Source organism: Heterocephalus glaber, unplaced genomic scaffold (genome assembly GCF_053883595.1).
Source record: "Heterocephalus glaber isolate CG9 unplaced genomic scaffold, H.glaber_assembly_v1.0 deba00001444, whole genome shotgun sequence".
Lineage (NCBI taxonomy): Eukaryota > Metazoa > Chordata > Mammalia > Rodentia > Bathyergidae > Heterocephalus > Heterocephalus glaber.
Window position 1 is genome coordinate 27,509,072 of NW_028258297.1, and position 15,136 is coordinate 27,524,207.

At 46.8% G+C, this 15,136-nt stretch overlaps 1 pseudogene across 1 annotated transcript; it reads right to left on the reverse strand.

Annotated features, from left to right (window-relative positions):
* Positions 1-5,919: 5,919 nt before the first annotated feature.
* LOC101726028 (alpha-1,3-mannosyl-glycoprotein 4-beta-N-acetylglucosaminyltransferase A pseudogene) lies at positions 5,920-14,166 on the reverse strand (annotated as a pseudogene). Its single transcript, XR_015452371.1, has 2 exons — positions 14,068-14,166; positions 5,920-8,367 (listed from the first exon to the last, which is right to left on the reverse strand). The product of XR_015452371.1 is annotated as an alpha-1,3-mannosyl-glycoprotein 4-beta-N-acetylglucosaminyltransferase A pseudogene (transcript).
* Between the last annotated feature and the right edge of the window lie 970 nt (positions 14,167-15,136).

Below are 15,136 nucleotides of genomic sequence, written 5' to 3' on the forward strand. Positions count from 1 at the left end.
CGGAGCCCTCTCCAGAGACGGAGCCTCCCGCCCCAACCGCAGATACTAAGTATTTCATCCTCTGCTAACGCAGCTGTTCTCAAACTACTTATTTTCTCTCACATAAAATAACATGAAGGCAAAAAAGACCTTTCATTTCATATTTTAATTGCTCGAAAAGCTACATTCTCAGGACTAGCGCTTGATGATTACGATTCACCTTTAGACGGTAAAGACTTCTCTTCTGGCCGACGTAGGCTGCTCTAACCTAAGTCATGTGCACATAGAATAACACGACGTTTATAATGCATCAGACGTTAAGGCTGAGCACTTCACAAGTGTTACCACATTTGAGGATTCTTGCAGCAATCTTTAAAGCACTGGTCCTATACCTCTTACAGGTGGGAAACTAACACTTCGGGATGTTGACGAAATGCACACGTAGCCTACATGAGTAGTTTTATTTTTTTTGGAGACAGGGTCTCGCTGTGTAGTTCAGGCTGGCCTTGAACTCGCGGTGATCCTCCTGCCTCAGCCTCCCGAGTGCTGGGATTACAGGCGTGGTGCACGCCAGCGGGAGCTATTTATTATTTGAAGTTTTCCACGTTCATTTTATATCCTCTGCCCGATCTGATTAATTCCCTAAAAAACAAGACTGGAACCAAGGCTCTGGGACCAGGGACAGAAAACCATGCAGAAAGAGGCTGGGAAAGGGAGGCCCCGCCAGCTGCCGTGCCACCTTAAGAAGCCTCGCCCTCCCCGCGCGGAGCAGGGGTGGCTCCTCCCACCCCCGTGTCAGCCGCGGCCCCGAACGTGGAGCTGGGAGGGGAGGCGCGCTGAATGGAAAGACTGGGGCCGGCGCGGAGGGTCTCGGTAGCCGCGCGCTGCCGGCTGGGCGGCGGTGGGCGAAGCTCCAGCCTCGGGCCTGGGTCCTTCTGGGGGACTTAAGGGATGGGGATGATGAGCTCCCCTGAAATGTCTGTGGGGTGGAATGTGAGCCCTGGGCCCATCTGAGGCCTGGGCCCCATCTTGGGGCGGGGTCGAGGTGGGGCAGAGCTGGCTGGCCCCGAGCGATATTCGGGAAGGGATACAACGACAACCAGGAGAAAGTTGCAACTTCGCTGGTTCCGGAGGCACCTCTTCAAATCCTGTCCAAACGAGGGGCAAGTTTTCCATTCCCCGCCCCGATGCCCCCACCTTCATTTTAACTGGCTGTGCTTAGCGGTGGGCTGGGCCCAACCTTGCTCTCTGATTGGTTGCTTAGGTCATCCATCACAGGGTTACGCAGGCGAGAGTGGCCATTTGGGAGGAAGTGAAGATTATTTTGGTACCCCCTACCCCAGCTGATGATTGGCTAAGGATGACAGTGACGTAAAACCGGACCGAAAGATGGTCACTAAAGGGACAGGCCTATTGGCCACGCTCAGGGACGAAGTCTAGGGTGGGACGGGGAGAGCCAGCCGGGCTGTGTTATTGTCAGGAAGGACTACATCGATTGAAACCCGGAAATGAGTGTAATGGGAGCTGCAGGAAAACGGGGGAAATCCGCGGCACCTTTGGATCCCCTACGCCAGGTCATTTCCTGAAAGGGATCGGTGGTTTCCTGTTTACTCCGCCCAGGGCGCTCTGGCCCTCTGGAGCCGACTTAGATTCTCGGGAACCTTTGGTCCTGACTTCCCGTTTCCAGTGCCAGCTAAGGTAATACGTGAGGTAGAGAAAAGAAAGACATGGGTTTATCCCTCCCTATAGAGAAGGATGAAAAACCGAGGCTGTGATATTAAAAGGCTAAAGTGACAGGTCGTGGTCTCTAAGCAGGTAGCTCGCCAAAGAAATCATACGCATAATAATTGGAGAGTGGACGGAGGCGAAGAGAACTGTGCAGAGTTGTGTGAAGAAGAGTGTTAGGTGCACAGGCTTTCCTGGTGAGAACCGAGTTTTAGTGTGGGATGTACAGTGCCAGGCAGTGTTGGATACGTGGCAGGGGGTCAGCTGCTGACCTTTATAAAGTGTGCCCAGCAACTGCCAAGGAGACCTGCCTCCAAGAAGAGGGAGGTGGGTTTAGTCCCAGAGCAGGGGTACGAGTAACTTTGGACATCCTAAAGATTCCAGACTTGTAGAATATGTTTAGGATGTGTTATGTGACTCTGGGTTTGAGGTCCACACCTGTAATCCCAGGAGTGTGGGAGGCTAAGAGGACTCCGAGTTTAAGCCTAGTCTGATTTAGTGAGACTGTCACACACACAAAAGACCAACAAAACGGGCTAGAGAGGTAGTTCAGTGCAAAGGGCCTGGGTTCAGCCCAAATATACCTCCCCCTTTCCCCCCCAGAAAAGCTATGCTAGGGCCGGGGATTTAGCCCAGTGGTTCCGCCGCCTGCCTCACAAGTGCAAGGTCCCGAGTTTGATCCCCGGTACCAAAAAAATAGAAAAAAACAAAAAGCTATGCTAATTTTAGGACCCTGAAAAAATATTTCACACACACCACAGGGTTAATTCAGCCATAAATTCCAAAGTGGATCTGTTTCCCAGATCAGCCACCCATCTATGCACCTAAGAAAATGCTGTCATGTTCTCTTTGTTTTGTTTTGTTTTGTTTTTGTTTTTTTGAGAAAAGGTCTTGCCATGTAGTCCAGGCTGGCTTCAAACCCACAGCCATTCTCCTGCCTCAGCCTCCCCAGTGCTGGAATTCCACCATGCCTGGCCTGTCATGTTCTTTTTTGGTACCGGGGATCGAACTCCAGACCTTGCTCTTAAGAGGTAGGCAACGGGAACCACTGAGCTAAATCCCCAGGCCTGTCAGCCCTGCCCAGAGGCCTTTAAAATTTGAAAGCAGTTTGCCCCTCCACCTACCTTTAGAAAGGTAGAGAAAAGATAGGTAAAGAAAAGGAAAAGATAGGTAAGATTAGTGAAAAGTAAGGACACGTTTTACCTACAGTGTGAGATTACAGTCGAGGAGGAACTTGGACTTTGAGAGCGCTGAGAAAACTCACTTATACTGTGTCAGTTGTGGAATCCTTTGCTCTCCAGTGTGCATGTACACTTTTTCAGTCCAGTTTTTATTAGTGTTCAGCAGTACCTTGTCTATAAAACACTGTGCTCTGAACTTGAGAGAACAGGGCAAAAATGTCTCCTTAGTAATGTCCCACTCTAGGACTGGGAGGGTTATTGGTCAAGATTCTCCCGAAGGCATTTTCTACTTAGCCAAAGGGATCCTGTCTTTTATGGCTTTCTGGGATCCTCTAGACCAGATGGTTTACCAGAGTGCCTACTATCGTTAGAGTAATTGAGAAACATGAGGAGCAGATTTGTTATTTGCAATAAGAAAAATACCATGGGCAAGTGATGACTAGTCTATAAATAATTCAAGCTTGGTAAGAGATATGTTGCTTATACCAAAAGAGAGGCAAGATGTTAAAATTTTCCAGAATTTTAAGAAGTGTTTAAGAGTGCCGTCTGTTGCTAATGTTAAGCATATGAAATTATTTTAGGTCAATAATTCATATCCTTAAGCACTGTCACTTCCCTTTGATTATACCCAATCAGTAAAAGCAGAAATTATCGGGGCAGGGTGGGAGGAGGGACTGACAGTCCAGAACCCAGTACCAACTCTAAAGAAGTAGGCTCCAATAGACTCCAGTTGTTTTTGTTGATGTTGGGCAGGGGGTTGTTTGTTTGTTTCTGGGTTTGTTTGGGTTTTTTCCCTGATACCAGGGATCAAACTCAGGACCTTGCACTTGCCAGGCAGGCTCAGCACCGCTGAGCTAAATTCCTGGCAGTTTTCGGTTTTTTTGAGACAGGGTCTTGCTATATAGCCCAGGCTGGCCTCAAACTCTGGGCAATCCTCCTGCCTCAGCCTCCCAAGTGCTGGGATCACAGGCGTGTGCCACCACACCCAGCTCACTTCTGTTGTTACTAATCACAGATCCAAAGCCCCCAACATATAAAGCGTGATTTGTTGTTGTTTATGATGTGGGGGATCAAACCCAGAAGCTTTTCCATGCTGAGCAAGCAGTGTCAGCTATTCTGCCAGCTTGCAAGGGGTTACTTGTACTAAGTCAGAAAGGACCCTGGGCCTTAGGAGACTCCTCAGCCTCCTGGAGCCTGGCAGCTGCCCTGTTCAAACAATGGTAATCACAAGTTCCTTTTGTCACTGGGGGACTAAGAAATAGCTACAAGACCTCAAGAGACCAGAGAGGAGGTAAGAGGTTACCCTGCATCTGGAATTGATGGAAAGAAAAGGGAAGACGGGTACAGAGGGGCTGGTAGAAGACTGGAAGGGACAATGTGCTCATGACTGCTCAGTGAGGCATCATCTGCCATGGTTGGTTGCAGTACAAAAGAAATCGCCTTGTGTAGAAAAGGCTTTAATATGGGGACTCTTGAGTCCTGGAGGAACAGGGTCTCTTATATCCAGGAATGGCTGTAGGGAGGAGACCACTGAAGTCGCCACCACCCACCAAAGAGTGAGTGAAGTCGCTGGACGGCTGCGACTGCTGCAGAACACACTGGCTGCCCATCACCTGGATTCCAGAGCTGCTGCTCATGACTCCACCTCAGCACGTGGACCTCATGCCCGGGCACTGGCAGCTGCTGCAGACCAAGGCCAAGGTCTCTGGTGACCACAGGGTGAGCGGTGATAGCAGAGCAGCCAGGATATGGCCCTGCCTGGCTTCCACCTCTGCACCCTCTCGGCCAGTGACGGATCCATCATAATCTACAGCTTGAGCCCCAGCTGCAAGAAAACCTGAGAGATACAGTTTTCTGTTTTCTATCCCTAGCAGTACACCAAAGCATAGATAGACTCAGAGATGGCAACTGAGGAGAAGTCTTGGGTATGGATAGATACCATAGAATAGGAAACATGAGAGTTAAATACATACTTCATGGTGGAGCCATTCCATACCCACCAGGAAAAAGAGCTAGTCTTTCCATTTTTATCACAGAATTCATATCAAAATTTCTAATAAAAATCCAAAAACCAAAAGGAGATAGGATGTGGTCAGCCACATCCACAAGTCTACAGGAACCTACATTTTAAATTTTCCTTGGTACATAGAATGAAAGGATTCTGAGCCAGAAGGTGCAAAAGAATGAAACAAAAGTCTATTCTGTATTCTAGACTTTTTGGTTTTATAAATCAGCAGGGAAATAAGAGGGAGCACAGAACTTTATCATCAGATAACGACATGTCAAACTACAGTCCACCATGACCACCATTTCATACAAGAATTGACATTTTTTCTGGGGATTTAGCTCAGTGGCACCATGCCTGCCTTGCAAGGGCAAGGTCCTGAGTTCAATCCCCAATACCGAAAAAAAAAAAATTGACATTTTAGCTGGACAAAGTGATCCGTACCAGCACTTTGGAAGCTGAGGAAGGAAGGTTACCATAAATTTGAGTTCAATGCCAGGCTGGGCTACATAGTGAGTTCAAGTCCAGCCTGAATCTGAGTCTCATAGCAAGTCTCACAAAACAAAACCTCAGAATTTAGGAATTAAATAAACATAAAATCAAAAGCAGAAGGTCCCAAGTTCGATCCCCGGTACCAAAAAAAAAAAAACTATACTGTGTCATCCTTTACTTCCTGGTTGAGCACTGTTTCGACATGGTAGGGCTTTGATAACACTGCAAGTGGTTATCAGAGGGAAGAAGCATAGCTCGTAGCCTGGCCTGCTTAGGAATTGCTGAAGTCGAAGAGGTTACTTTGCCACTGGAACTTCATTTATTACTAATTAAAATTAGCCCTGGATTTAGTTCAGTGGTGCTGCCGCCTGCCTGGCAAGTGCAAGGTCCCAAGTTCAATCCCCTGTATCAAAAAAAAAAAATTAGTCCTATAAGTGAATATTTAAGAAGGAAGAAAAGTACAAAAGAAACACTTTCTAAAATGAACATGTAGCCGGGTGTGGTGGTGCCCACCTGTGATCCCAGCACTGGGGAGGCTGAGGCAGGAGGATCGCTGTGAGTTCCAGGACACCTGGGTGACAGTAAGTTCAAGGCCAACCTGAACTCCATAGTGAGGCCCTGTCTCAAAAATAAGTAAATAAATAAATTAAACATATAATAAAAAAAAATTTAGTTAAAAATCAAGAAAAGTTGGGCTGGGGATTTAGCTCAGTGGTTCCGCCACCTGCCTCGCAAGTGCAAGGACCCGAGTTCAATCCCCAGTACCAAAAAAAAAAAAATCAAGAAAAGTTACCTGGCACAGTGGCATACACTACGATCCCAGCACTCGGGAAGGCTTAGGCAAGAGAATGGCCAAGTTGGAGCCCAGCCTGGGGCACTGAGCAACTTAGTGAGGCCCTGTCTCAAGATAAAAGAGAATTTAAAAGGGCTGGGGAGGTAGTTCAGTGTGAAGTTCTAGGTTCAATCCCCAGTACCCCCCGCAAAGAAAGCATTAGATTAGTAGCTTTCTCGGTTCCAATACAATCTTAAAGGTCTGTTATTTAAGCTTTTGGTCCATTTTTTCTTGTGGACCACTATAATAAACTTAAGCTTGGACTGCAGCTTGTAGTCTGTACCTGTGTCACTTTGTCCCATTCAGTGACCCAGATTTTATTTTCCCTATGCGGGGGGATGGAATCCAGGCCCTTACACATGCTAGGCAATCGCTCTATCACTGAGCTAAAGGCCCTGAGGCCAGATTTATCAGGTACTATAACTCTGGTATTTATTTTTCATGGTTTTGTTTGTTTCATTTGTTTGGTTTGGTTTGTGGCAGTATGAAGACTGAACCCAGGACCTTTGCACTGAGCGCATCCCAGACCATTCATTCATTCACTCATTCATTCATTGAGACAGGGTCTTACTATGCACTTCAGGCTGGCCTGGAACTCACAGCAGTCCTCCTGCCTCACCCTCCTGAGCTTCAAAAGTACCCCCATCAGGGCCAGGGATTTAGTTCGGTGGTTCCACTGCCTGCCTCAAAAGCGCAAGGACCCAAGTTCGATCCCTGGTACCAAAAAAAAAAAAAAAAGTACCCCCATCATAAAATGTATTTTGCATTATTTTTTCTCAAATTTAAGAAATGTAACAATATGTACAACTCTTATGTATTAGCATAATACCAAAATAGTCCAAGTCAAATTAACAGGCTGTCATAATTGTAAAAATGTTTGAGTCAAGTTATAATTGGAGGACAGTGTAATTTCAAATGAATACAATTATCCATGGGTGATTCACTTTCCAAGTGGAAATGACAATCATCTGTACTGTTAGATTTCACAGGAGGCAGTGTTCAAGTTTAAAAAACAATACATGCTAAATTATCTTTGACAGATTCAGAGGGAAAATGTGTTGATTTCTTAGATGGTCAATTGGTGATTTTTTACATATGAATCTCATTAAGAATGGGCCAGACGGGGCCGGGGATTTAGCTCAATGGTGCCGCTACCTGTCTCGCAAATGCAAGGTACAGAGTTCTATCCCCGGTAACAACAACAAAAAGAAAACCAAAAAACTTCTCAACTTACTGGGCTGGGGATTTAGCTCAGTGGTTCCGCCACCTGCCCTGCAAGTGCAAGGAGCCGAGTTTGATCCCCGGTGCCAAAAAAAAAAAAAAAAAAGAATGGCCCAAACGGCAGAATTCTGAGTAACTGAAAGTCGAAAGGCTGCGATGGGGTTTAGGCTGGGGTCCACTGTTCTCAAACTCTCCTCTCCTGAAATAGCTGACTTCCAGTCGTTTGTCTTTGGTTCCTCTGTGTATTTGGTTCCTTTGCTCTTTACAGGCAATGTCCACTTTGGTGTTGGACAGGATGCCTCCTGGTGCTCCTGGCTGTGGCTGAGGAACAAGTGACTTGCTACATGGACTGGATTATCAGATTTAAATGACATGTGGTCTCCAGCATTTGGGGCTATGGCCCAGAAGAGATCATCCCCCGTGAGTTTTCTACAGTGTGTGGCCCTGGTAAAACTTCAGGGAAGTTGATACCTCCGCAGGTGTGTTTGCATGGATTTTAAGAAGTCATGGCGTCACATAACCTCTATCCGAGAGTTTCTGAATTTTCCCGACAGTGATGAATGGAAACCAACATGTTGGAAAAGGGAAAGTCTGAAGAGAATTCGCAGATTTGCTTTCTGTCTCACAACATTTCGCGTCTTTCTCTAGGTTGCACACTTTCACCCTGAGGATGTGGTCCAGGAGCAGTTGATGGGCTTCTCCTTATGGATCATAAACATGAACTCCATGATTGAAGTGAGGTCTGACACCTGGAATATTTTACCAATGAAGCCCAGCTGGGAAGACTCTAGAATCATCCATTCCTCAGAAGAAAGTTGAAGTGCAAGGTTTTTGACAGTATTGAGATAATTCTTTTTGACAATGATAGCGTCTTCGAGCTGAATGTAAAACACGCCCTTTTCCTGATAATCAGTATCTGTCTCCTGTGAAGACTACTATAACAGTCCTCCTTCTCTTCGGGGTACAAATTATCAATAAGGGAATGGAGGGTTTCTATGAGATCAGAAGTAATCTCTCTCTTCCCTTGAGAATTCCCATTACTACTGAAACTCTGGTTCTCCCACTGCTGACCTGCACAGCAAGCTGAGACCTTCCTTCATTTCGCAGTAAGTCAGGCAAATGATCATAAATACTTGCCACTTGAAGGAGACATGTTTTGCTTGTTAACTCCAGTAGCTGTAGGGTTATATCTGAAAATCTATTCGAGGGCCGGGGATTTAGCTCAGTGGTTCCTCTGCCTGCCTCGCAAGCGGAAGGACCTGAGTTCGATCCCCGGTACCAAAAAAAAAAAAAAAAAAATCTATTCGATGCATCCTTACTTCCATTTGTTTCTGCACCTACACGCCAGAACTATTGTACAACAATACTTCACTCGGAAGAGAGCTGGGAGATTCTGTGTCCAGCTATTCCAAGGCATTATTTTAAAGCAAGGAATTCTCATTGATAAGCAATTAGTTCTTCTTTCCCATTTTGCCACATAGCATTCCATGATAAAGTAAGGAACGAAGTGACAGATGCTAAACCAATGGCCTGCATCACACTGGGTCAGAGGTTTGTGATGACAACCGGGACTGTTTTCTCTTTACCCGGAAGTCAGCAGTATCCAGTACTCCTGGCTCTCAACCAATAAGCACAGTCAATGAGAGGTTCCTTTCAGATGCTTACAGACATACCATTCCCGGTCGCCCCTCAGGATTGTCTTCGCAGCCTTCAAACACCCATGTCTCCGGATATTTTCCTCCACTGAGCAGTAGAAATCCCCACTGGCAACAAAAGATCACAAGAGCTTAGTGATTTTTAATCATTTTTAATAAAAACGACGACCGCCATGGCATCTTGCTCCCCATGGGCTGGGTCCATTATGTGGTTTAAACCTTCACCAAACCCTATGAGGCCAGCATTACTAATATCATTTTACACACCCTCAACCTCCTGAGGGCTGGGATTGCAGGTGTGTGCCACCATACAAGGCCTTTTTTTTTCTCCTAGACATAGTCTCACTCAGTTGCCCAGACTGGGCTTAAACTTGTGATCCTTCTCTCTCATCCTCCCACCGTGCCTGGACTACAGGACTACTGGTGTGCATGAGCACACCAGCCTCACTGAAATTACTGAGCCTCTTCTGTGTGCCAGCCTTCGAGTGAGATACTTCACAGCCTCAGTCCCTGCCAGGGAACACCCCAGGGCCCCAGCCTACTGTGGATTTATCACAAAGGTCCAGCTCCAGGGAAACTGAGACAGTTGTGGCCCTGCCCTATCCACAGGAGTCTCAAGAGGCTGTGAAGATCCTCCTAACTCGAGGTCTAGAGGCAAGCTTCTGCCCCAGCTTTCTTCAAAGGTGAAGATCCTCCTAACTCGAGGTCTAGAGGCAAGCTTCTGCCCCAGCTTTCTTCAAAGGTAGATGCTGTACATTGGCCTCCCTACAGTTAGCCTGGGGTTAAGGAAAACTCCCAAGCAATGACTTTTCCTTTATGCTGCCTCCTAGGTTATGAACTGCAGGGCAGAGCGATGTTTCGGGTCTCCATAGTGCCTACTAGTGCCTTAATAGAGTGGTTATAAAATGAATGATGTGGAATTTATTTTTTTGAGACAGGATCTTGCTATATAGCTCAGGCAGGCCTTGAACACACTAAGTAGATCAGGCTGGCCTTAAACTCTTAGAAATCCTGTCTCCGCCTCCCATGTGCTGGAATTACAGGTATGTACCACCATGCTTTGCTACGTATATTTAGTTAAATTGGGGTGTTTCCAGGCATGGTACTGCACACCTGTGATCCTAGCATTCTGGAGGCTGAGGCAGGAGGATTGCTGAGAGATCCAGGCCAGCCTGGACTACACAGAAAGACCCTGTCTCAAAATACAAAAAGAATAAATAAATAAAGATGTTGCACAAATTAAAACTTCAGCCTCCTTCTTGTGTGTGTGTGTGTGTGTGTGTGTGTGTGTGTGTGTGTGTGGTGCTTGATCAAATCAAGGGCCTTGCACATGTTAGGCAAGTTCTCTATCACTGAGCTCTCCCAGGCCTCACTTTTTCTCAAAAACTTTTAAACTGAGCATGGTGGTTCATGCCTGTAATCCCAGCATTCTGGGAGACTGAGGCAGAAGGAACAAAAAATTTGACCCAGCTTGGGCAATTAGTAATTTAGTGAGTCCCTGTCTCAAAATTTAAGAAAAAAAACAAGAAGGACTAGGGATGTAGCTCAGTGTGAAGGCCCTGAGCTCAATCCCTAGTACAACAATAAATAAATAAATAAATAAATCTTTAAAGGTAAAATATACAAGCCAGAAATGGTGGTGCATATTTGTAATCCCAACACTGTAGCACAGTGAGGCAGGAAGATCACAAGGTCAAGCCCAGCCTGGGCAACTTAGCAACTTAGACGCATTTCAAAAAAAGACATAATATTTTTTTTAAAACAGCCAGGGATACAGCTGAGTGCCAAGGCCCTGGATTCAGTCCCTAGTACAAAAAAATACAAAGGTAAAACAAGCAGAAAATGTTCATTTGGTGGGCTGGGGATGTAACTCAGTGGCGCTGTGCACAAGGTCCTGAGTTCAATCCCCGGTAACAGAGAGAGAGAGAGAGAGAGAGAGAAAAGATTCAGTTGATTGGATGATTGATTTTTCAGAAGCCCTCGCACAGCTTCCCAGTTATACCCTGGAAGGCAGGTGAGGTCTTAGTCCACTTCCTGTTGCTAGAAACACTTCAGCCCAGGCCAGGTGAGTCACACAGAGGCCCATTCTGGTCAGGATTCTTGGTCTGTGTCTGGTGATGGCCTTTTTGGGGACAGAGTCCCAAGGTGGCACAGGGCCCCTCCTGGTGGACCCACCTTCACATAATCTCATGACTGGACTGACCGATCCACAGAGCACAGCCTTAATTCCCTTTCTGTGTGTGTGTGTGTGTGTGTGTGTGTGTGTATACCGGGAATCAAACTCAGGACCTTGCACTTTCGAGGCAGCGGCACCACTGAGGTAATTCCCTGGCCCTTAATTACCTCTTAATTATCCCACCTGGTCCCACTTTTCCTAATGGGGATTAAATTTCAACATGACAAGAGGCTGAGGTGGGAGGATTGTGAGTTTGAGGTCAACCTGAGATACATGTTGAGACCATGTATCAAAAAATAAAATTTCATTGTGAATTTCAAAGGGAACAAATCATATTCAAATGACAGCAAGACACTGGGCTTGGTGGCAAGTGCCTGTAATCCCAGCACTGTCATTCCTGACCTAAGTGGGACCCTCTCAGCAAGCTGCCCTCCACAGACAACAGAAAACCAGTAAAGGGCTACACTGTCCTCAGTAAACAGAACAGGTGGCCATAAAGAAAATTTAGGACAGGACGTGCAATATCCCCAGTGCCGAGAAGTCCGGTATTATCTACACAGCTGCACTGATCACCCTGGGAACTTTGACTCCAAGCATTCCATCCCAGCATCCTTAAGATTACAACCCCCATCCCCAAACCCTATAAAAACTTAACTTCTCTGGAAAATTGCTGATGTTTTTCTCAATCTCAGCCTGTCTGCACCCAGACAAAATAAAATCAGCTTCTTTTGCTCCCACAAGTCCTGTGTCTGGGTAGTTTCTCATGTGCCATTTGTAACATTTGGTGCTGAAAACCCAGGATTGAGTGCCCCTCCTTAGAGGGTCTTGCACTCTATCCCAAGGCTTTTGTCCCACTGAGGCCACCTAGTGACACTGGCCCCTGGACCTTACTCCAGGATTCCAGGCAGCTCTCCAGCTCCCACCAAACCAGCGGTTTCAGATCAGGTAAGATCTTTCTCACTCTCCTCTCTGCACCTTTCCTGTGCCTTTAAGACTTTTTCCCTGCCCACTGCCACCACAGTCCACCACAGCTGCTCCTTAGTTCTGCTCTCTTCCTTCAACCACTGAGACGGAGAGAGATTTGTCCTGCCTTCCATGCCATTTAAATCCAGTGCTGGTTATGGGACGCACCCTGGGAAGAACTGTCTTCCCTTGGGGGATAGTCAATCTTGGAGGTGTCTGCCTTGGCCACTCACCCACACTCTATTACAGCTTGAGATGTCTGCTGCCAATCTTGTTGCCACTCTTAATTACCTCTCCCTGCTTTCCATGGAGAACCTTCCTTGTTCTGTTCCTCTTTCCTCTCCTCTAGTCTGTCTCTTAAAAAATCTGAAACCCCTCCACCTCTACACTGATCTGAAGCCCAAAAGTCTGATATTCTTCTGTAACACTTCATGGCCACAATATAAACTTGAAAACAGCTCACAATGGCCAGAGAATGGCATTTTTAACTTTTCTCTTCTGTGGGACTTAGACACCTACTGCAGGAGGCTGAGAAAATGGTCTGAGGTGTCCTATGTCCAGGCATTCTTTACACTCTATAACATGCCCACTTTGTGCACCTCCTGTGACTCCTCTCAAATCCTTCTTTCCCTCTCATCTGCACCCACTCTACCTGATACCAACTCCTCCCTGACAACAGATCCAACTGACCTTGCTCTCTCCTGGCAGCTCCTCATACTTCTTGTGGAAGCTGTAGCCACCGCTGCTCCCTCCCTGAGCCTCATGCCATTCCTAGTCAATGCCTTACCATCTGCTGCTCTCCCCACCAAACCTCCTATCTGACACTGCCCCCTAAATCTGACCTGCCTCCATATGCTGTGCCCAACCCCACTCCCTCATACTCAGTCCGAATTACAGTTCGGCTTCTCACCTGTCACTCTGATTCTAAACCCTTGCCCCTTGCTCTCAGTACCCTCTCAGTGAGAGTTCATGTTCCTTTCTCCCTGACAGACTGCTCCCAAATTAACCAGCATCTGGGCTCCTCTTCAAATCCCATCCAATATATTCAGGAGTTGTAATACCTAACCTTGTCATATAACCTCACCTGGGCTGATTTAAATGTGATCCTTGGCTTCACTCTCTCCTCAGATGAGCAGGATTGTGTGATTTCCCTGGCCCAGTCCCATGGGAACAAGCAACCTTCCAGTGGGCACTATAGCTGCCCCCAAGAAAACCCAAACTGTATTTATCAAGCAGGATCCAGGAACATAGCTGACCAAGACTGCATGGTTTCTTACTTAGTAGAGGGACTTCACAGGGTGGCCCACAAGCCAGTGACTTTTGATAAGCTCAAGGAAACCACTCAGGCTACAGATGAAAATCTGGCCCAGTTTAAGGCTTCCCTGGCTATGACCCTTAGGCAATACACAACATTAGACCCAGAAAAACCAGGAGGGGACTTCATTACTCAGTCTGCCCAGATATTTAAAAAAAGCTATAGAAACTGGAGAGTGGCCCTCAAACTCCCCAGCAGGAGCTAATCAATCTGGCCTTTAAGGTTTTAATTGGATTTCTTTTTTTTTTTTGTACTGGGGATCAAACTCAGGACCTTGTGTTTGCAAGGCAAGTGTGGAGCCACCGAGCTAAATCCCAAGCCCTTCAAGTTTTTAATAACAGAGACAAAAGTGCTCAACAGCAATGCATTTCTGAGCTGCAGATGCTGGCCTCCACCTTAAGAAACCCTGCAGTCAGCTGCTAAGTTAACCACTAAAGGATCAAAGCCACCCCTGACTTGAGGCACCCTTCCAGGCTATGCTTCAAATACTGCCAGAACAGTCACTGGGGTATGGAATGCTCACAGCCCAGGATTCCCTCCAAGCCATATCCTTCCTATGGGGATCCTCACTGGAAGTCTGATTGTCCAATGCTGGCAGCTGCCCTTGCTTCTTCTGGGCCATGACCGCAGAGAATCTTGCCCAGCTCCTTCTCAGATCTTCTTGGCCTGGCCACTGAAGACTACCACTGCCTGGAGGCTCAGTGGCCCCCTGGACCATCTCAAACACTGATCCCCAGGTAACTCTTATGGTGGAGGGTAAGTGCCTTTCTTAATACAGGGGCCACATATTCCACCCTTTCTTCTTTTCAAGAACCAGTCTTCCCAGCCCAAATCACTCTTGTAGGCATTGGTGGCAAAGTCTCCAGTCCTTTTAAGACATCCCCAATTTGGTGTCAATTGGGCCAAAACCTTCTCCCACACTCATTCTTGATCATTCCCACCTGTCCCATTCCCCTTTGGGGACATCTTAAACAAATTGTCAGCTGCTCTGACCATCCCCAGGATAGAGCCAATATTTATAGCTGCCCTAATCTCCCCTTCCCTGCATCCCCCAGAGGTTCCCATTATTTCCCCTTAATTCAACCCTAGTCTGGGACACTTCCACCACATCGCTGGCCTCATCCCAACAACTGCTCACCATCCCTCGCAAGCCTGATCACCCCTCCTTGCCCAGTGACAGTATTCCATCCCTGAACTGGCTTTTGGGGCTTACAACCTATCATTTCTGACCTGTTGCAGCACAGTCTATTAATTCCTGTCAGTCCCCCTTACAACACCCCTATTGCCCCAGTAGGGAAGGTAGATGCCTCTTATAGACTGATACAAGATCTCCACTCCATTAATCATGATAAGGAAATAGTGCACAACATGGCAGGCCTTTGTCTATTCCCAACCGCCCCCCCCATGTTTTTGTCAGGAATCATAAGATGTTTTGTTAAAGCCACCTGCAAACTGCAAATGTAACTGTTCAAGCAATGTAACTGTTCAAGCTCCTGACTGCAAATGTAACTGTTCAAGCTGCAAGATGTTCCTGCCTGATGTTTCAAAATGTTCTGTTAACTCTGCTCTTCCACTTCTGTAAACATGCTTGC